This window comes from Apis cerana, linkage group LG1 (genome assembly GCF_029169275.1).
Source record: "Apis cerana isolate GH-2021 linkage group LG1, AcerK_1.0, whole genome shotgun sequence".
Taxonomy (NCBI): Eukaryota; Metazoa; Arthropoda; class Insecta; order Hymenoptera; family Apidae; genus Apis; species Apis cerana.
This window is the reverse complement of record NC_083852.1, coordinates 3347156-3368428: the sequence shown is the minus strand read 5'-3', so window position 1 is coordinate 3368428 and position 21273 is coordinate 3347156. Positions and strand designations below refer to the sequence as shown.

General features: G+C 39.2%; 1 protein-coding gene and 1 long non-coding RNA gene across 28 annotated transcripts in view; one reads left to right on the top strand and one right to left on the bottom strand.

Annotated features, from left to right (window-relative positions):
• The window catches only part of LOC107994778 (CUGBP Elav-like family member 2), a 383891-nt gene that overhangs the window by 48484 nt on the left and 314134 nt on the right, over positions 1 to 21273 (top strand). The window lies entirely within an intron of this gene.
• LOC133667393 (uncharacterized) overlaps positions 1 to 21273 on the bottom strand; it is a 70192-nt gene that overhangs the window by 32343 nt on the left and 16576 nt on the right. The window lies entirely within an intron of this gene.

Below are 21273 nucleotides of genomic sequence, written 5' to 3'. Positions count from 1 at the left end.
CTTTTTCTCTCTCGAAGAAACCGTGTGTACAAAATTGCACGCTTTTATGTCACGGATGAATTCTGAACTCCGTCGAAGGGACGGTATAAGACGTAAGTGCTAAATGAAGTGATAATAAACGTGGAGATGAGAAATAAAGGCATTTAGAAAATACGAAACCATCACCCGGTATATGCGAAACGCATGTGTCCTTGGACTACACGAGGCCCGTTGTTGTTTCACGCTTTACAATTTAGTCATTGTTAACGGGCAAATTAACGGCTCAAGTGGCGCGAAGAAACGGGGCCAAGTTCCGAGGAGAGGGAAAAGAGAAAGAAAAGGTACCTGCGTTAATCATCGGTGCAATCGTCTTGCTCGTACACGGGTCGCATTTTCCACGATCCTGAATTCGTGCTAGCCACGGGAGAGAACCGTGCTCTGGCGATCGTAATAACGTTTTCGTTTGCTTGTTTTTTCCCCTCCTTTTTTTTTTACCTTTTATTTCAGCCTCGATAAAGTTCGAGAGATATTCCATGTTTTTTATTGGACGTTTTCAAGTCGGAATTGGGTGTCCCTTTTAAGGGAAACGGCCACAAAGCGTTTGACGTTGATTTCAATGGATTGATCGCGGACATTTTGCCCTGGGTTTATAACGAAATAAAGGAAAAATAAAAGAGCGCGGGAATATTTATTTTGCGAAAAAACTTTTGCTCTTTCTGCTCTTTTCTTTCTTTCACAATTTTCCGTTATCTTGTTAACAGTAATAACAACTTTGAGAATATCTTCTCGGATAATTTTCTTCCCCAAAATCCCCTTCTCGAACGAAGGGACGGAGGAAATTATGCGAGTTTCGCAAAACCATCCGAAAGAAAGTAGTCTTTTAATCGTTTTAACCCTCGATTTGTGTCATTCGAAATACTATCGCGAAAATGTGCAACAACGCCGCGTATATATATATATATATATATATACACGAGAATTGGTCGTTTTCTACACGAACGGGGCTAATTTGTAAGCGTGTAACGAACATGCGTCAACCCCGGCTCGTTATAACTAACAAGGGATAACGACACCGGGTCACATTTCGTTTCGAGCTGCGCTTTTTCAGGGGCAAACGTTTGCACACGCCATCATCACGGCAAAATCGCGCGCGGGAAAGTGAAATTGATTCGCGGCCCGTTTCGTCCTCCTCGTCGTATTATCGTGTTATGCACGTTGCCGCCCTGTCATTTTGCGTGTCGATCCAGGATAAATATCGGGGATTATATATATTCGAGGTCGATTTTGAAGGATTTCTTCTCGCTGAAGAAGGATTCTGTTTCATCGTCGAAATGTATAGACGATTCGAATTTCAATTCTAAATCGAGGAACGTGTTTAAAAATTTTCTCGATATCTCTCTTTCCCTCGATCGGTCTCGAGCTCGTTTCGTTCCAGCTTTTGATTCCCTTTTCTTATCACTCTGTTCCAACCGGTGGTATCCGGTGGCACAGTTTGATCGTTTAATTCTGGAACATTCTGCAGGCTCTTTCATGCTCGTCACTCGACGCGTATTAAAAGGACAGCTCTTTTTTACGACTGCTACGAATAGTGAAAAGCGTGACGCTATGAATGACAAAAAAAGAAGCGGGGGGAGGGGGGAGAGGGAGGGCGACGGGTGAAAAAAAGAAGGGGAGAGGGGGGAAAAATGGAAAAGGGCGAATGAATTTTTAAAATTCGTATTTTTACGCGAGCTTCGAATTGAACATTCCGTTTCATACGCGTGGTGACACATTTTTAATGAGAGAAATGTAGAAAAACGTGTAACGTGTGCGGGATATATATACTATCTTTATGAAATTTTAAAACAATAATATTTGATTTTTTTCGTTATATTCTCTCTCTCTTTCTCTCTCTCTTTTCTTTTTTTATTTATTTATTTATTTATCGTTTGGATCTTTTTTTTTTTTTTTTCGTTGTTGGACTATTCATTTCGATGGTACTCTGTTTACGTTATTTGCATTCGATACACGAAAATTTTTCCCCCGATTCGTATTGCTTTTCTCAAAACAAATATGGACGCATCCGTTGCGTGTATATATATATATATATATGTTAAAATATTCAAATTAAAATTGGAAAAATAAAATTGAGATATTATTTTTAAAACTGTTAAATTTTCTAAAATACCGTTAATTATTTCAATATTATTTTTTTTTTTCCTAACATAAAAGATACGTTTAAAAATAACATTCGATATCGCCGGTTATTAATTTCCGAATTTATATTTTTCGCAAAAATATCTGGAAATTTTTCGCGTGCACCAAGATTATTTCGCAGCAAAAAAATTGCTGCGTTAAATTAATACGTTGAAATATTGGAAATTTAATATTTGTCGGAATCGAAAGAAGCCCCGACAATTACTTTTAATTACACTCGTACCAAGATTTCCAATTTTTAACAATTTTGATTACCCTTGAAAAATAATTTCTTTCTGATATTTCGTTTTTTTTTTTTCCTATCTCGGGTAGAAATTGAAAGTAAGCAATATCTCTATTCTAATCCTTTCCTTCCGGCTTGGAAATTTAACGACTCGTGAATCGGGAAGAAAATAAAAACGAATTAAAAACAAACGAAAACCCGAGGGAAACGCGACTGCGGTATCGAGAACTGTTTTATTTTCGATACTCGGAACAACACGCGCATTTTTTATTAGCAAGAATATTAGTCGATCGAACGTAACGTTATACGGCCGTTTATACGATACGGTTGTAGAGAAAAGAGAGAAAAGAAGCAAAATAAAGAGATGCGGGAACAGAGATGCACCGACGTTCGAAAAATTATACTTTTAATTTTAACCAAAGATTAATATTCCACGCGTGTGTATATAATAACAATAACACCTTATAAATTTTTCATTTTCCCTCTTTTATCATAAATAACCAGCATTAGAGATGCATTAACGCTAATTATAAAAAAGAAAAATTAGTGTCTCACACGTAATAATAACAACACTTCATAACCTCACTTAACCTCACTTTCTAACGCGAAGCGCGGAATAATAAGAAAATAATATTAAAAATTCCTCGAAGAGTTACACCCGTCGACAACAATTAATCGATCCTCTCCCTCTTCGAAGATATTTCTTCCCCTCGATGAGAAGGACAAAATGATTTTCGTAATAACAGTTTCACAGTGGAGTTTTATCTGGCTCCGTGTAATAAAATACCTCCTCCTCCCTGTTGCGTATCCCGCGTTACAACCCTCTTCGCAAACCCGCCTTGGATATGTTTCGTGTAAACACGTGTGCATATGCACGAGAGGAGACTCCTCCCCCTCTGTCCCCGTTTTTCACCTCGTTTTGTTTGCCTTTAACTCGTTCAACCTTCCCCCTGGAACCTGTGCCATTTTTCTTTCTCCTCTCCTCTCTCTCTCTCTCTTTTCGCGCGTCTTTTTCAAACCAACGCCATTGAAATTACTTTTTTGACCGAGTTCAAACGGCTAGGTTTCAATTTCACGGAGTCGTCTTTGTCCGCATCCGAGGTTGCTTCCTTTTTTCTTTTTTTTTTTTGGAGCAATAGACGAAAGAAGATTCGATTAACTTGGTTAATTACTGGATTCTGGAGTCGAACCGTGTTTTCCACGTGGGAGAAATGGAGGTAATTATCGACGATTATTGGTTTCTTATGGTATAAAATTGTTTTTGAAAAGTTTGTTTCTATGAGGTAATTTTTATTCTTCGAAAGTTTAAGAAATTGTGTTATAAATAATAAAGCGGTGCGTAAGCTCCGGAATCCCCTCTCTAATAAAACTTGCACTTGGCTCCGCAAGATACTCATCCACTGGTGGAAACTGTTGGAAACTCTTTCGAAATTCTGTTCACGTATTCTTCACCCTTAAGAAGATTTCTCGATACACATAGGCACGTTCACAATCACAGCTACTAAATCTTCTCGAAACACGCATCCTCCCTCCGTTCGGAATTCTAATTTCGCGAATAACGATAGCCAGTATTTTCATTTTTGTACATTTTTAAAATTGAAAATACCGCAACACCGAATTTATTGGCAAACGTTTTTAAGTTATCATCGAAAGATTGAAAGAAATTTCTTAATTACTTAATTATTTTCCTGCTTTGGAATTTTCAATCGCACGGATCTGTGTATAAATGTGATACCAATTTCAGAAATAGATTTGAGTTTTAATTCTAGATTCTAATAACGATAACCAATATTTTCATTTTTGTACATTTTTAAAATTGAAAATACCGCAAGATCGAATTTATTGGCAAACGTTTTTAAGTTATTATCGAGGGGGAGATTGAAAGAAATTTCTTAATTACTTCATTATTTTCCTGCTTTGGAATTTTCAATCGCACAGATCTGTGTATAAATGTGATACGAATTTCAGAAATAGATTTGAGTCAAGTATATTGTCAAGACAGTTCCTAACCTTACTTATGATAATTCCATTCCTGAAATTTTCATCGCGACCGTCTCACATGTTTCGCGGAATTCTTGTGGATTTCTGAAAATTTCTCAGTCTATCCTTCCAAGTAACATTTTGAAACGAGCAATCACTTAAACTTAACTTTATGCAAAATTTTTAACTCGAATTAATTTCCAGATCGACTTATTCAAGGAATTCTTCCCTCGTCGCATCGAAATTTAAAACTATCTCGCTTGAAAATAACATTTTCAAGAACAAGTGAAATCACTTAAACTTAACTTTATTCGGAAATATTAATTCAAATTAATTTCTACATTTCCATAAATTTACAAACAATCTCGCTGAAAATTTCCCAATTTTTCCTTCCAGATAACATTTTGAAACAAATAATTACTTGAACTTAACTTTATTCAAAATTTTTAACTCAAATCAATTTCCATATTTCCATAACTCAAAGAATTCTTCCCTCGTCGAAAAATTCCCCAGTCCTTTTAAGTAACATTTTGAATAATCACTTAAACTTATCTTTATTTTTTAACTTAAATTAATTTTCATATATTCATAATTCAAAGAATTCTTCCCTCGTCGCATCCAAATTTGAAACAATGTATAATGAAAATTCTCCAATGTATCTATCCTTCCAAATAATATTTTTAGGAACAAGTGAAATCAAAGCTTAACTTTATTAAAATTTGTAACTTAAATTAATTTCCATATTTTCATAACTCAAAGAATTCTCCAATCTATCCTTCCAAATAACATTTTGGAATAAGTATTCACTTAAACTTATCTTTATTTTTAAATTAATTTCCCTATTTTCATAACTCAAAGAATTCCCCAATCCATCCTTCCAAATAACATTTTGGAACGAATCACTTAAACTTATCTTTATTTTTAAATTAATTTCCATATTTTCATAACTCAAAGAATTCCCTTATCTATCCTTCCAAATAACATTTTGGAATAAATAATTATTTAATTTTATTCAAAATTTTTAATTCAAATCAATTTCCATAACTCAAAGAATTCTTCCCTCGTTGAAAAATTCTCCAATGTATCTATCCTTCCAAATAATATTTTTAGGAACAAGTGAAATCACTTAAACTTAACTTTATTCAAAATTTATAATTCAAATTAATTTCCAATTCGATTTATTCAAAGAATTCTTCCCTGAAAAATTCTCTCCCAATCTATCCATCCAAATAATATTTAATAATATTACCACATTATAAATAATAAATCAATAATAAATCTGTCTTCCCAAATAATATTTTTAAGAACCAATCGAAATCACTTAAACTCATCTTTATTTTTAAATTAATTCCCATACTTTCATAACTCAAAGAATTCCATCCTTCCAAGTAACATTTTACGAACGAGTAATCACTTAAACTCGACTTCACTTTTAACTCAACTTCACTTTTTCACCGGCATGGTAAGCCCGTGTGCCTGCATCGAGCCTGCATCGAGCGGATTCTTGTCGCACCGACACGCACACCTTTGACGTCCGGCATCGTGGTCTATAATTATTGGCAGGTGAGCGGGGCCGAAGTCCGCGGAAAGTTCGTTATACGACAGCCATGTCCTGGCCGCGAGCACTTCCCCTGTGCACGCGCGTATACACTGCCGCGAGGACTCCGTACGGACGTTAATTATTATCGACAGTTTCGCGAAACGAACACCCCCTCCACCCCCTCCCCTGTCTCTTGCGCGCAACGGCCAATGCTTCGCGAGCCACGGTTAATTGCATCCAATCCCTCGACTCGTTCTCGAACAAGGGAACAAGGGAGAGCCCGCTTTTAAGAGCGATTATCGCCTTGTTTCTTCGAACGTGTCGTGTAATTGTTTGGAAGTCGAATCGATATTGTTTGTTGAAAATTATTATTTCAGAGTCGAGAAGAAACTTCCAAAGAACGAATTGTCGTCTTGGAAATGTATCTCGAACGAGAGGGAGAGAGAGAAAGTGTCGTGTTACCGATGATGGAGTTAAGGAATCGAGGACGTTCGATATAACGCACCTTTCCCCCGCTTCTCTTACGATGCTTGCGGCCCTCCAATCTCTCCTCGCGAGGAGGAACGAATTCTCAACTTCGATTCGAGAAACCCGCGTATTACCCCCGATCCACTTACGATAATTACTGAAATTCAATTTTCGAGTTTCCCCTCCGCGGTTCGACGCCACTTCGGATAGAAAATTATTGGTGAACTTGGTGATACACAGTGTTGAATATATATTCGTGAGACACACCTTCGGGGTGGATCGATTCGACGAAGAGATCGAAACTGAGATTGGAAGATAGAGGGTTGATCGAATTGGTGTTTACGAAGAAAACAATTTCGAGAAGTGAACTTTTGACCTCTGCGCGATAAATTTAGAGAATTAGAGGGGGGGTTAGAATTATACAGTCATCGTTAAAAATAAAGAATAAAAAGAAGAAGAGGAAGAGGGTAAAAGTGGAAAGTCGATCGAGTTGAAGTTAAGCCAAAGTTTCCCCTCTAATTTCGACCAACTTTCCTGTTTTATTGTTCGTTTAGTTAAGTTCGACGAACTTGACAAGTTGGTAGTTTTTAGTAGAAAAAAAAAAGAAGAAAGAAAAAGGAAAGGGGGAAAAAATAAAAGTTGGAAAGTTCAATTTGGAAACAGTTTCTAACAAGTTCACCCCCACAGAGTTCGGAATGTTTCACCAGTGTTCGCTTTTGATTTTACTTTATAGCGCAACTTCTATTCTTATTCTCGGGGCGAAGGAGGTGGTGATTCTCGTTACGTTGCAAGTAGATGAGAATGTGTGACCCGGGGATGAAAAGTTGGTTGATCAGCGTGGCAAATTTCGATGGGACTTTCATAACTATCCTCCCTTTACACGACTTTTATAAACTTGCCAACTAAAATTTTCATTTGTCGCGCTCGCCTTTTCTCGCCAGAGAAAGAGGAACCCTTTTTTCAAAATTTTCTCCTTCTTCTTCTTATTATTATTATTAAGAAATAATAATAATAATAATTTTCGTCTCGATTTTTACAAAAAGAAAAACTGTCTTTACTCATACCTACAACAGATTATAATTTCCCTGCCTATCGTCCCTATTGTTCGATACGATTGACGTGAATTATCAGTATTCCACATCGAATCGATACGTACACCCGGATATTCATTCTTGGATTGGAAACGGATACGGTTGTTGGAAGAATGTTATCGTCAGGGAACGAGATACATCGATATATCCGTCATATACCCACTGTTTATTTATCGTCCAACTCTCTCTCTCTCTTTCGAATTGGAAATTCAGCACGAAGAAAAGGAATACGATTTTTCAAATTTATTTCGTAATCGAATTCACCGCCCTCCGCGAGAGTAAGAAGAAGAATACGCTGCATCCACCCCTTAATCCACTTAAGCCGGTTAATTCACGTCACATCAACGTGAAATATTTACGATCCACCGACAGACGCGCGGGATTGCACGATACGGCGAGCGTATAGGTGAGCGTGGGCAGAGCACAGCCTCTCAGGTAACGAGGGGTGAGGGAAGAAGCCTTGGCCAAGAGTTGGTAACTCTGGCGGAGCGATATAACGAACACATGTTCCGACGCGAGGCTACATAATCCGCAACAAGCTATAGAGGCGCACACACACACGATCCAAGTACTCCCTTGCACGCGTCCACTGCTCCCTTCCCTGCTCCTCTCCCCCCACTGACTCGCTATTTTCCTCTTTGCCACGCTCCTTGGTATTCGTACAAACTCCCTTCGCTTGCACGTTTATAATAGGAGTGGTATTGGGTAGTAGGTAGTATTGGGTGGACCTAGTGAAATGGTGAATAATATCTGGCAGGAGCCAGCCAGGGATTCGAGTAATAATTTTGGAACGAATTGGTGTGTAGATTTTTCTTTTTTTAGGGGGTAATAGTAGTTGAGAGTGTTTAGAAATTGTGAGGGAAGTTGTAGGTGGTTGTGATTTTTTTTTTAATGTGAGATACAATGGTTGGGAGTAATTAAATGTTGATTGAGTGAAATTGAATTGGTGATGGAAAAGAAGAAAGGGGGGAGTAGTAGTAACTAGTTTAGTTAGGTGATTTTTGAGTGAATGAAATTGTGACTAGTTATATTGAGTGATTTTTTAACACATTAGTTGAGGATACTTGATAAAATTTAGAGAGAAAGAGAGAATATTGTAATTGAATGAAATTGTGAGAAAAAATAGAATTGAGAAAGAGAAAAGAGACAAAAGTTGTATACAATAATTGAAAGTGCTTGCAATGATAAAATGTTAAATTTAGAGTAAGAGAAATACTTGTATTAATAGAAATAGTATTTCTAAAAAGGAAAGGATGATTTTGTATGATTTTTTTACAATTAGTAACTAGTTGGGTGATTTTTGATGGAATGAAATTGTGATGGAAAATAGGATTAGAAAAGAAGAAAAGAAGAAGAGAAAAGTAATTATATTGAGTGATTTTTTAATTAGTTAAGGATACTTGATAAAATTTAGAGAGAAAGAGAGAATATTGTAATTGAATGAAATTGTGAGAAAAAATAGAATTAAGAAAGAGAAAAGAGACAAAAGTTGTATACAATAATTGCAATGATAAAATGTTAAATTTAGAGTAAGAGAAAGACTTGTATTAATAGAAATATTATTTCTAAAAAAGAAAGGAGTAGTATGATTTTGTATGATTTTTTTACAATTAGTAACTAGTTGGATGATTTTTGAGTGAATGAAATTGTGATGGAAAATAGGATTAGAAAAGAAGAAAAGAAGAAGAGAAATAGTTATATTGAGTGATTTTTTAATACATTAGTTGAGAATACTTGGAGTCAAATTTATTGAGAGAAAAAGAGAATATTGTAATTGAATGAAATTGTGAGGAAAAATAGAATTAAGAAAGAGAAGTATCAAATGATTTTTTTAACATTAGATACAATAATTGAGAGTGCTTGCAGTGATAAAATGTTGAATTTAGAGAAATACTTGTATTATTTGAATGAAATTGTGATGAGAAAATAGAATTGAAAAAGAAGAAATGGCAAAGAGAAAAGGAGGGAACTGGTAGATTGAGCGATTTTTTAACATAAGATACACTAATTGAGAATGCTTGGAGTGATAAAATGTCAAATTTAGAGAGCAAGAGAGAATATTGTAATTTTTTTAACATTAAATACAATAATTGAGAGTGCTTGCAGTGATAAAATGTTAAATTTAGAGAAATACTTGTATCAATAGAAATATTATTTGAATGAAATTGTGATGAGAAAATAGAATTGAAAAAAAAGAAATGGCGAAGAGAAAAGGAGAGAACTGGTAGATTGAGCGATTTTTTAACATAAGATACGCTAATTGAGAATGCTTGGAATGATAAAATGTCAAATTTAGAGAGAAAGAGGAAATAATTGTATCTTTCTGAATGAGAAATAGAATTAAAAAAGAAGGGAAAACTATTTCATTTTTTTAACATTAGATACAATAACCGAGAGTGATAAAATGTCAAATTTAGCGAGAAACCCTGGTATTAATTGAATGAAACTGTAATAAGAACATAGAATTGAGAAAGAAGAAACGGAGGAAAGAGGGGAACCATCCGAGATTGGAATGACGTAATTTTAAAACGAGCGTATTTCTTCCAAACTTAAGATACCAATATCGATTAAACGCGATGAAAAATAGAATTGAAAAGAAAGAAATGGAAGACTGGTGACATGGTTGTCGAGTAATGAAACGTTAAGTCCAGAGAGAAGGAGGAAATTATCTCTGAAAGATAGAAAAGGGGAGGGGGCTCTGGTCAGAGGGACCGACTTGGCGCGGGAAAGAAACGCATTTGCAACGAGGCGTGCACGGGGAGGGGGGGAAAGTGCACACGCACGAGTAGAAGCGGGGTGCGCGCGTGACACGCAGCCCAACGCGAGGCGCAATCCCGCGCACCGGCCCGACCGTCCCAAGAATCGACTTCCAATCGGCCCTAATAGCCACCCCTCGTTAACCAAATTGTTTGTACTTCGTGATCCCGTTGCTGAACAACCGTTGGACCCTCTTCTCCCCCGCTTTAACGCCCTAATTGTCTCCTCGCCGCGGAGCAAATGCGGCGTGAAGAAAGCGAATTCGTGATCAAAGCAAACGGGTTTAAGAACGCGCAAGAATTGCGAAGAACTCCTCGAGACGAGTTTCGACGATTCTTCGAATTTTTTAAGGATTTTTTAAGGCAGAACGAAGGATTCTTGGTGATATTTACGTAGATCGAGAAATCGACTCCTCCGATTTGATTAATCGCTTTCTGGATTTTACTCGAAGAAAATTTCACAAGTGTTGGACAAAGAAAGTAACTTTTTTAGCCGAAAGTAAATGTGAAACTTTTGATAAGATAGCACAAAGTTGAATTATTTTTTTTAAATACCTTTGTTTTTTTGAGAGTGTCGTGTATATTCGAAATTAGAACGAATGTCTCATCTTGTCATAATTTTATATATTTTACATCTCTGAAACTTTTCATTTAAATTTGATTAAAAAAGGAAAAAAAAGAAGAGAGAAGAAGAAAGAAATAACAAAGCAGGACAGGCGCAAAGTTTATTACTGTTTCGTTACAAATACGCGTTATTATCACTGACAGTTATCATATTTCGCGTGATATTAGATATTTCGTCTCTTGAATGTTGAATTTCATCGATATACGCGTAGAATATGACTTTGTACGTATCGTCATTTTCATTTCATTCTCCGGTGATCATCCGTCCGTTTGCGCACAGTCGTGACAGTCCCATATATTCCGAAACGGGAATATAAGAATCGAATAAATCGTGAATCATGAGTGGGAGGAAAAAAAAAAAAGAAAAGAAAAGAGAAACTTTTATTCGAGGAGAACGAAACGAAACGAAAATTGATTCGATTAGACATCGTCGAATCGCGAAATATTTACATATTTATATTTCTATTATTTACAAATGAAATAACGCGTCAATATTTACACGCACCGCGTTTAACGCACCGCGTAAAATTCTGTATCAAGTTTTAATTAAATCTTTCATTTGCTTCGCATAAATATTCAATAGAAGGGGAAGGAGAGGGGGTGGGGGGAGAATAATTAATAACATAGGTTATACATATATATATAACGTTGACAACGTAAATATGATACAATATTACGCGTTAATAACCTTCCGTGTAAATAAATAAACGTTATTATCTAAATTTATAATCACCCGTAAATTTATATCCTCCGTCTCTGCGGAGAAAAAAAAAAGAAAAAAATATCAGAGACGATTATATAAATTTCTCGAAATCGTCGTGTCCTATGTGTGTAGAAAAAAACAAACGAGAAGAAGAAGAAGAATCGAAAAACGAAGAGAATTCTTCCCCGTCTTCGATCGAAATTTATCGACCGAATCGCGAGATATTTAACGCGAGCGCTTCCCCCTCTCACTCTTACTCTCGCTCTCCTGTCTTTCTCCAACGCAGATGATATTTCATCTACGGCGATATTTTTCGACATTTACTTTATCAGCCCCCTCCCAAAGATTTTTCTCGCGCGATTTTGAATGCGCCACTGGTCGAGAGGGGCAAGGAAGAGGGGCTGGCTTTTGTAGCTATCCGCTTTCAACCGGGCCGCTTTTGTAACGAGCCATCAATAGGCACGACTTTTTAATACGTCGGCTCGTCGTTTCTTCCTCTCTCTCTTTTTTCACCGATCGAACAAAGGCCGTAACACGCGAAGGTCGAATCGCGCGTGGAATAAAATTCGATTTCGTCCTCTCGGTTTCGAATTTCCATTAATTTTCCTTTTCGATACGGATTCTTGAAAATCTAGCGGCGGAAAGAGACGTTCGTAATTTAAAGAAAGGCTGGAAATACTCTTCTGTTGGAATGAAAATAATATTAACCAAGGCACTTTATATTTTCCACCATTAAAAAATGTATAATCGATGATAATTAATTAAACGTTCCATATATGTATATAGACAGTTACGTACATTTGAGAGCAATGCTCATCAATGTCATTTAAATATTCTTTCGTATCGCTTATTTTTCATTTTAAATATCGGATATTTTTCTTCCACGTTAAAAAAATGCACTTATGACCATTCTTCATAGATACACTTACTTCCATTTCACGAGGAAAAGAAAACATATATATATACAAACAAATTTTCTGTACATTTTTTCATTCTGCTACAAATAACCGCGATATTCGATTATTCGTAGTTAACGCCCTGCAAATACTTTAATCTTCGATTCGTTATGAAAAGAAACATAATGGTGACGAAGGCAGCCTATACATATATATATAGATGACCACTTACAGGGAACATGGCCGATGACATAGCGCGCGCGCTCGGTCACAGTAGTCACTCCATCGTGCATGCATGAGACACGATATGAATTGCAAATTGGCGAGGCTGAGGGGGGCGGCGGTGGTAATATCGGCGATGGTGGAATTGGCGGGCGAACGAGCAGTAGTTTGTTGGACCGTGGTCCGCGACCGACCCTTGGCGCTTTCAAATTCAATGAAATAACTCGCGATACATCACGCGGCGAATTATCGAGAGCGGCAGCAAAATTGCAACGCGGTTGCTCTTACCCGTTGTTAAATTATGCTGATTAAATACTCGTAACTGGGACGCACTTTCGCCCATGGATTGCCTCTTCGCCGATATAATTCCTTTTAACGATATCATCCGTTTTCTCGAATCTCGATCACAATTAAAAACTCGTGACTCCTTCGTTCTAATCTCGAATGCCACGAGATGGAAATAGCGCGCGCTAAATATCGGTCAAAGCGTGTACTTGCTTCGAATGTAACATTTGTTAAACTCGAAATATCGCAAGATTTGATATCCCGAAATTTAACCAGGTACAAGATCACGAGGAACGTTCTGAAACGGTTGCTTCGTTTCCTGCATCTCGTCTTACACTTATCCACCCCCTTTTCTCCTTCCTCTCCCCGTTCCAGGATCCATTTCCGCGGAGTTTTACCTCGAGAGAAAAGCTCGAGGGGGAGCTCTGATTCTCCGACTCTCCTCCTAATGGAAAGAGGAGTTCGAATCCATCGGTTGAGAAGAAACAGAGGGGGATCGTTTATTGTGCATGTCCAGGGACTAATTTTCCGACCGAATGCCAGATATTCGTGCTCGACAATCTTTGCGGCGGGGGGAGGGGAAACATTTGGCAAATGCATCGCTGCCACTATGGGCCAGAACCGAACGTGAAACGAGAATTTTGGTCGCAAAGACCAGGTGGATGAATTCTCTCTCTCTCTCTCTCTTTTGATCCTCCACAATTCAGCCTTGGAGTTGAGGCATTCAAGGGTTTCGTTCATTTTGCGTTTAATTGGACCAGTTGCGGGAGGGATTTTGAGTTCGTATCGGCGATGATGGTGGATTTTCGAGTTTGGAGAATCTTGGGAGACGCGAATTTGTACCGGTATCGGAAAATTTACGATGGAAAAAGAAAGAAAAACTCGATCCCGATAAAATTCCGATCAATTTTGTATGAACGTGTTGCGAGAATTGCATCGTGAGTTATAGTGGAAAAATTTTTTTAATAAAAGTTGTTTAATATCTTCCTTGGAGAAAAAGGGAGAAAAAAAGGGGGGGGGGGAATTCTGGCCGAAATATTTTTTAACTTTAGAGAAATAACCGACATCGAACGGATTCAGAATGATAATTTTTTATCGGATCACCCGGTATCGGAGAAAATTTCCGAGAAAAATTCGAATTTGCATATCAGAAGTGTCGGATGATGAATAATACATAATAAAACGCATGATAAAATGCTCTTTTTTATTTATAATCATTTACGTCGTCGAATACTAAATAGAGCGTTGCATTGTATTGGCGAGAAATGTGCGGTATAAATTTCTTCGGAGAAAGTATTTCGATCCACGTCCATCCTCTCTCTCTCTCTCTCTCTTTTATTTGGCAGGATAAAATATGAACGCGATTATTTCACGAGAAAAAAAGAAATATCCAATTCCTTTGTGTTCGAACCACAAATTTGAAGCGGAAGATAAAAATGAAAGAAGCACTGGATTGTACCGATTCGAGCATTTGTACGAGGGTTGTTCTTGATATATCTGTCTGATCGATAATCGTAATATAGCACCGTGTCAAAAATAAACTGGCTACTAAATGGGTCATTTCTTTAATTGCTAGTGACGTCACAGGTGACCTCTCCTTTCACCAACTCCATTGTACTATTTCACATTGTTCGTAATATTTCATCTCTGACTTTGAATAGAAAATATTTTGTTTTATACATATACATATACATATATTTCAAAAGGAAGAGAAAATAAATCGAACAATATTCCGATCGACTCTAAAAGGGAACATTAATTTAAACTTAATAAGAAGAAGAAGAGAAGAAATTTTCCAAATCTTGTAAATATAACCTCGATTCTTCCCTTCTTTCCCTTCGCTCGAAACGGACGAGCGAGGAAGGATTGCACGAAGGGGGGCAGCAGAGAAGGGAGGGGATCTCGTTACGAAGATTTATCGGTGTCGGGCCTCGCGTTTGCATCGAAGTTCGTGTAAGCGGTAATTACGATTAGAAAAGGAGCAGTGGGGGGGAGGGCCAGCTCGAATAAATCATCTGTTCCGCTTCCCAAACGCATAGGTGGCGATCGATCGGTCGGAAAGGCCCTTCCCCGGCCCGAAACTGACATAATTACACCGGGAATACACGATGAAGATGTCCAAAGAGAATTATGAGTTGGACTGTCCGCATGCAGATCATCGTTTCAATTTACATTTTCGAGGGAGAGAGAAGTAACGCGTATGCCCGTATATCTTCGCCCTTTCCGTTCGAGATTCCTAGCCAACTGCGACCGTAATCCAAGGGGAGGGGAACACGAGTGTCGTCCTCGTCCGCCTTCGAATCGAGGCGCCGGAAGAATGGAAAAATTATTGCCCCTCTGATAACGCACGATAACGCGGCGATGGTTATTACAGGGAAGAGAAAAGGGATGAATGGGAGCCGCTCTTGGCGGACTCTGGCCGGGCGAAGTGGTCGATACTCGAACCAGTGTGTGTGTGTGTGGCCAGTGTTGTGCAAGCTTGGCTACGTGTAATGCATGGCCGAAACGGAAGGCATAGTTCTGTAATTGGGCCGTGCTCGGTTAAATTATACAACAGGGACGGTTATACTTTCCATGGCGAAACCTGTGTCCCCCTTTCGCAACGAAATTGCCACGATATCAATGCCAAACGAACGAGGTTGGTCGAGCATCTTTATTGGCATTTCGTGTAGACTGTGCACGTTGCACGGGATGGAAATGTTGCTACGTGGGCGAAGGGAGCGAGGAGTTATTTTGCAAGGATTACGTGATTTTTTTTCTGTAATAAATATATTTTTGTAGTCGTCTATGGTTATTTTAACACGCAACGTACGGGCAATGTGTAAAATGGACGATTTGATCAAATCGGGGCTGATTCGATCAACGAAAATATCCTAGGATTTACGAAATTATTTACGATACGATGGAATTATTAATTTCGAGTAGTGAAATGGCTTTATACACACACATATATATATACATAGGGAATAATTAAGTATTTTAATGTAGCTAAAATGCATGAATAATAATTTGAATTAAAATAGGAATATCTATCGATAATAAATATTTCACACGCCTCACAATTTTAGCACGATTAAATTTATTGATTCTTCGTTATGAAATGATAATTCTCAAGATCCCTTTTGTTATAAATCCATGTCGTGGTTTAATTTTCGATTGTTAAATTTTTCTTCTTTTATTATTTCGATAAATACTCCGCGACAAATCTCTATTCCAGCATTTTTCCTCACTAAAACGATACCTTTCCTCCGTTGATACAAACGCATCGTCGAAATTAATTGCACGGATCTAGCGCAAGATCTCGTCATAAACCATTCATCGGCTGGCAATATCGTTTATAAATGATCAATTTCAACAAATCCAAACGTTCCCCTGCGAATAATTAAACGCTTTTGACGTGACTTAACATTCATCTCGTATTTACATTCGCCGGTAATCGAATTAAAAATATATATTTACTTCTACGTTCGTTCATCTTCTGGAATCCAATCGATAACTATAATACATAATAATAATTCTTTCGCACTTTTGCAATCGTATAAATTAATATTTCTAGATGAAATGAAATTTATCCTCGATTCGCGTCAGGCTCGTTCCGCTAATTCACTCGCTCGGTTGCTCGAGCGAGAGGAACGAGGGAAGGGGAAGCGTTGGTGGAGGGGAGTCTCGAGAAGAGGGGGAGCCGCGTTGGGTTAACCGAGCAGTCTCTTACGACTTAGATTAGCCGTAAAATTGGACACCTTCGGGAAGACGAATCTTCGGTGTCCGGTTTCGGACGGCCCCCCTCGCCCGAATATATCACTCGGCCCGAGATGGCTCGAACGAATTACGCGGTAATGGTAAAAATGAATTGCCCTGACGAAATCGAATCGCCTCGTTGTGTGCGGGCGGAGAAGAGAGAAATATAGAAATTTTCAGGAAAGTTGTACATACGATAAATAATTTCGTAATCGGTGGCCAGGGAGCGATGTGAAACATCCGTGAAAGGTATATTCACGGTGGAAAAGGGGGCGTGCGTCGGATGGGGGACGTTATCTCCGTTATATGGGCGGATTGTGCTTGCTGGATTATCGCCGGCACCACGCCACTTGACGCCATTACCGTTTCTCCCTCTTCCTTGATTTGTCCCTTCGCCTCCGTTACACTCTTCGCCAGAGATGAAACGTCGACCTGATGCTAGTACTCCCCTGCCGACCGTCTCTCGGTGACGGATAATCGCCTCGCTTTGGAATATGCAATGAATTCGTTATTGAATTCCAGGTTAAAGATATCGATCAATAGAATTATCGCCGTCCGTTCGAATCTTTCGAATCGTCGGAGGCGAGAGAAACTTTTCGATAAAGTTTCGATAAAATTCCAAACTTCCTCTCCGAGCTTTGCACCCTGATCCTCCAGATCCTTTTCACGCATCGGGGGATGCGGATGCACAGGTCTGGAAGGCTGCACAACCCCGAAACAAGGGGCAAAGATTTCGCCGGTTGACGGATGACGTGTACGCGAGAGGGGAGGAGTGGAGTCGAGAGGAGCGGCGGCGAGAGAAAAGGGAGGGCGCAGGGTGGATTGGTACGAAGTTAGCTGGTTAACTCGACGAAACAACGGTAGCAAGTTAGCGCGAGAAGTTGGCGTCAGTTCGCACCACCGCGCCGTGAACCCTCCTCTCTCTCTCTCTCTCTCCGATATGCGGGGGGGAGGGTTCTAACTATTTCATTGTTTCATAATTGAAGCATTTGCGGTCTCACCGTTATGCATATATCTATTAGAGGGGCTGAAGCGTGAAAACGTGGCGCTGCTGGCGCTGAAACTTGCTTCGTTATTGAACCGGAACCAGGGGAGGAATCGTCTTAAAGGAATTTAATCCGAGACGTATCCAATTTTTCTTTGACGTTCAAACAACCGCGTTCTCGCGTTCCAATTATTTATTTCCCCGCCGTTAAATTATTCGAACGAAGATTAATCACGCATCGGTGGGCGCAGGAGGGGGGACATGTACCTGTCGGTATCATCAGCGACTCGACAACGAGTTTTTCCAGTTGGTTACAGGTCGAACGACAATAATAATAAAGTGGTGAACCAACGAATTGGCCGTAGTGACGCGATCGCTCGATTTATGGAAATCGGTTTAACGCTCGTCCCCTCCATGCATTAACGTAACACCTATTCCAGCAACCAGATTTGCATTTCGTTTCGCCCGTCCCGGCCAATTAAAATATATTCCGGTATTTATGTCCCGTCATTGTCACGGATTGCGAAAGGTGGGCGGAGCCCCTGGACGGGTCTCGAACTCGTTCGATGTTGGAATATCGAGGGGGATAACGTTGAATTAATCTTATCTTCGCGGGGAGAGACGCCTCCTTCGAAACGAGATTCTCTGTTTCTTCGTCCTCCTACACGAAGAATTGCTACGGCGAAATTTAAATAGGAATTCCTGTTATAGAATTTTTTCCGGCGTGGTTCATTCGAACCATTCCTCCGTAAATCCGTCTGCGTTAAAATTAGCGCAGCTGTGCGCACGTGTGTTCACGTGTGTTTGCGGCGGGTATTGGCCGTGCCTGAGATACGTAATCACCTTGGTGCACCTGACTGGACTCGGTGGAATAATTTTGCGGCGAAGATCATCTCGGTAATGTAGATCCGGGGACGGTCGCCCAAAGCTCTCGATCCCACGTTTTGCCACGCGTAAACAAAGGTCGAGGGTCCGTGAGATAAAAGAGGTAGATGCTGCGACCGATACGTTTCGAAGAGATCCCTTCTTTCTCTCTGTTTCTCCACTTCTCTGGGAGTATTATTTTCAACGTGTGATCGTTCGATTTGAATAACTAATGAACGAGACATTGCGTCTAAATTAAGGTAAAAATGTGAAGGTTTTAGCGAGATGAAATTATTACTTTAAATTATCTTCGCATAATTCGATATGATTTTGCGAGTGATATTGAAAAACTTGTGCGGGTAATATTTCTAAATTTTTCTTCATTTTTATGCCCGACTTGTTCGGATGCATAGCATTCCCCCGGGTGTGTAGCAACCTCCGACTCTTAGAAAACTTTCGTAATTAATTAATTAATTTTCCCACCCCCTTTCGTTCTCCTTTATTATTGATGCGATACGCTTAGCATACGCTCGTTAAAAAGTAATTTAAATTACTTGAAAAATTAACGTCCTGAAATAATATTTTAAATCGTTGCACTAATTATCTCTATCCTTCTTCCAATTAACTCTCTTTCATTTTTCTTTTTTTTTTTTTCAGAAAAGAATAATCACTGGCCTGGCAATTTTCCAATCTTTTAAAACAAAAACTTGTATCGAATCCTCCATTTCCCTCGTAGAAATCGCGAAACCACCTGTATGACGCCCCCGTTTGGAGCGGAAGGGTAATTCGGCGATTGTTTCAACCAAAATGGCGGAATTAATAGGAAAGGTTAGGTCGATTTATCTGTTAGAGGATTCAATAAAGGCGCGAACGTGGATGGCGCAATTATACGTACGTGTGTAGCGGAACGGTGCAATTTTCGGCTGCCATAAACGTCGAGAGAGCGGCTTCTAAGGTTCGTCCATTCACCGGTTTAATATCGTTCCTATTCCCCTATTTCGAGGATTAATCATTAATCGAATCATTATTAACAATTGAAATTATTTTCTTCTCTTCCTTAATTCCCGATAATTGTCTCGACTCGATTCGACATATTTGCATAGACATCGTAATTCGGTTGAAAGATATCGATTGTATGTAAAAAGTGCAATGAAATTTTCTCGTTTGCTGTAAAAAAAGAGAAAAATAGAGAAGAAGAATTGTATTTCGGATCTTTCCTTTTCCGTTTTTCTTTTTCTTCTTTTTTTAATCACAGCAGTATTAATCACGAGCGGTCGTAGCACGTACCATTTATTAAGTCCCGATGCATTATTGCCGTGGCATTAGCGGGCGACTAGAAATGAGGAAGATTAATTAATCCTGTAGGAAACGGGGTCCGCATAGGACATGATACACAGAGCGACCGCAGCGGGGGAATCGTTAGCGCATAATCCTAAACTATTCTCAATAGCTGGAACTTGCAGTATGCGAAGCTAAAGTGGTGGTGGTGGTTGCAGGGGCGTGCATTAGCGGATTAACATTTCCAGCCAATTGGTACGCGCGACTCTGCCGATCGACGATCCCTTTTTTCCCCTGATAATCGCCATTTCGTTTATTAAAAAAAGGAGAAAGGAGTGTTGGACAGTTAAGAGGAATGATCGTCGTAGAGAAAAGACGAGGAACATCGGCACACGCTCTCTCTCGACATTTACTATCTTGATATTTGCATCTTTTCGTTCGAGCATTCTAACAGGGATGGATATATGAAAATTTTTCTTTTTCGATACTGATCGATTGATTGATACTTTTGATCGATTCGACCCTCCCCTCCCCCTCCTTTAGAAGATATTTTAATATACATTACCGTGTAACTCGCGGGAATATTCAAGTTTGTTAGAAAAGAAAATTTGCATGTAAAGTGAGGGTTTAGCATATTCTTAACTAGCAAATTAAGCAAGGCTTTGCGGCGGAATTTTATCCTCGAAAAAATAGAGGGGGAGGGGGGCGAGCAAACTGAAGAAATATGTAGATTTAGGGGAGGGAAGTGGAATTCGATTAAAATATAAGGGAAAATTTCTGTAAAAATAAATTTAGACAATTACAAGAATTTTCCCAATCAATATTTTTCGAATATCGAAATAAATTGGTCAAAATTGTTGGAGAAATCTTAAATTCAAACGATAACTCCTTATTAAGAATCGATCGATCCCTGATCCCTACGCGGCATCAATTCTCGACTCGCCACTCCGCTTTAATCCCGCTAAACCGGCCCCACGGAAACAACGACTACACCAAGAAATTAATTCCCCAAATAGCCGTTGCCCGCTCCCCCCTTAGCAGGACACCGTGATCGAAGATACACAGAACGACCGCAACGCGGGATCGTTAGTGTAAAATCCTAAACTATCTTCAATAACCGAGCCATACTCGCGCCCGTACGAAAGCAAAGTGGTGGTATACGAGTATGGAAGCGACGCATTAGTGAATTAGCGTTTCCTGCCGTTGCAATCAAGGTAATGCGCCGCTACGGCACGTGCTACGAGCCTCTATCTCTCTCTCTTCCTCCCTCCCTCCCACTCTCTCTCTCTCTCTGTTCGACGATTCTCTCGTCGGTGCGCGCGGATAACCGCTCCGCCTTTCCCCGTGTATACACTGTGTGTATCCCGAGACAATTAATAATTCAAGATCTTGGAAGGATTGAACAGGCGCGTTTAACGGGGAACGAGACCCTTCCACCGATTCTC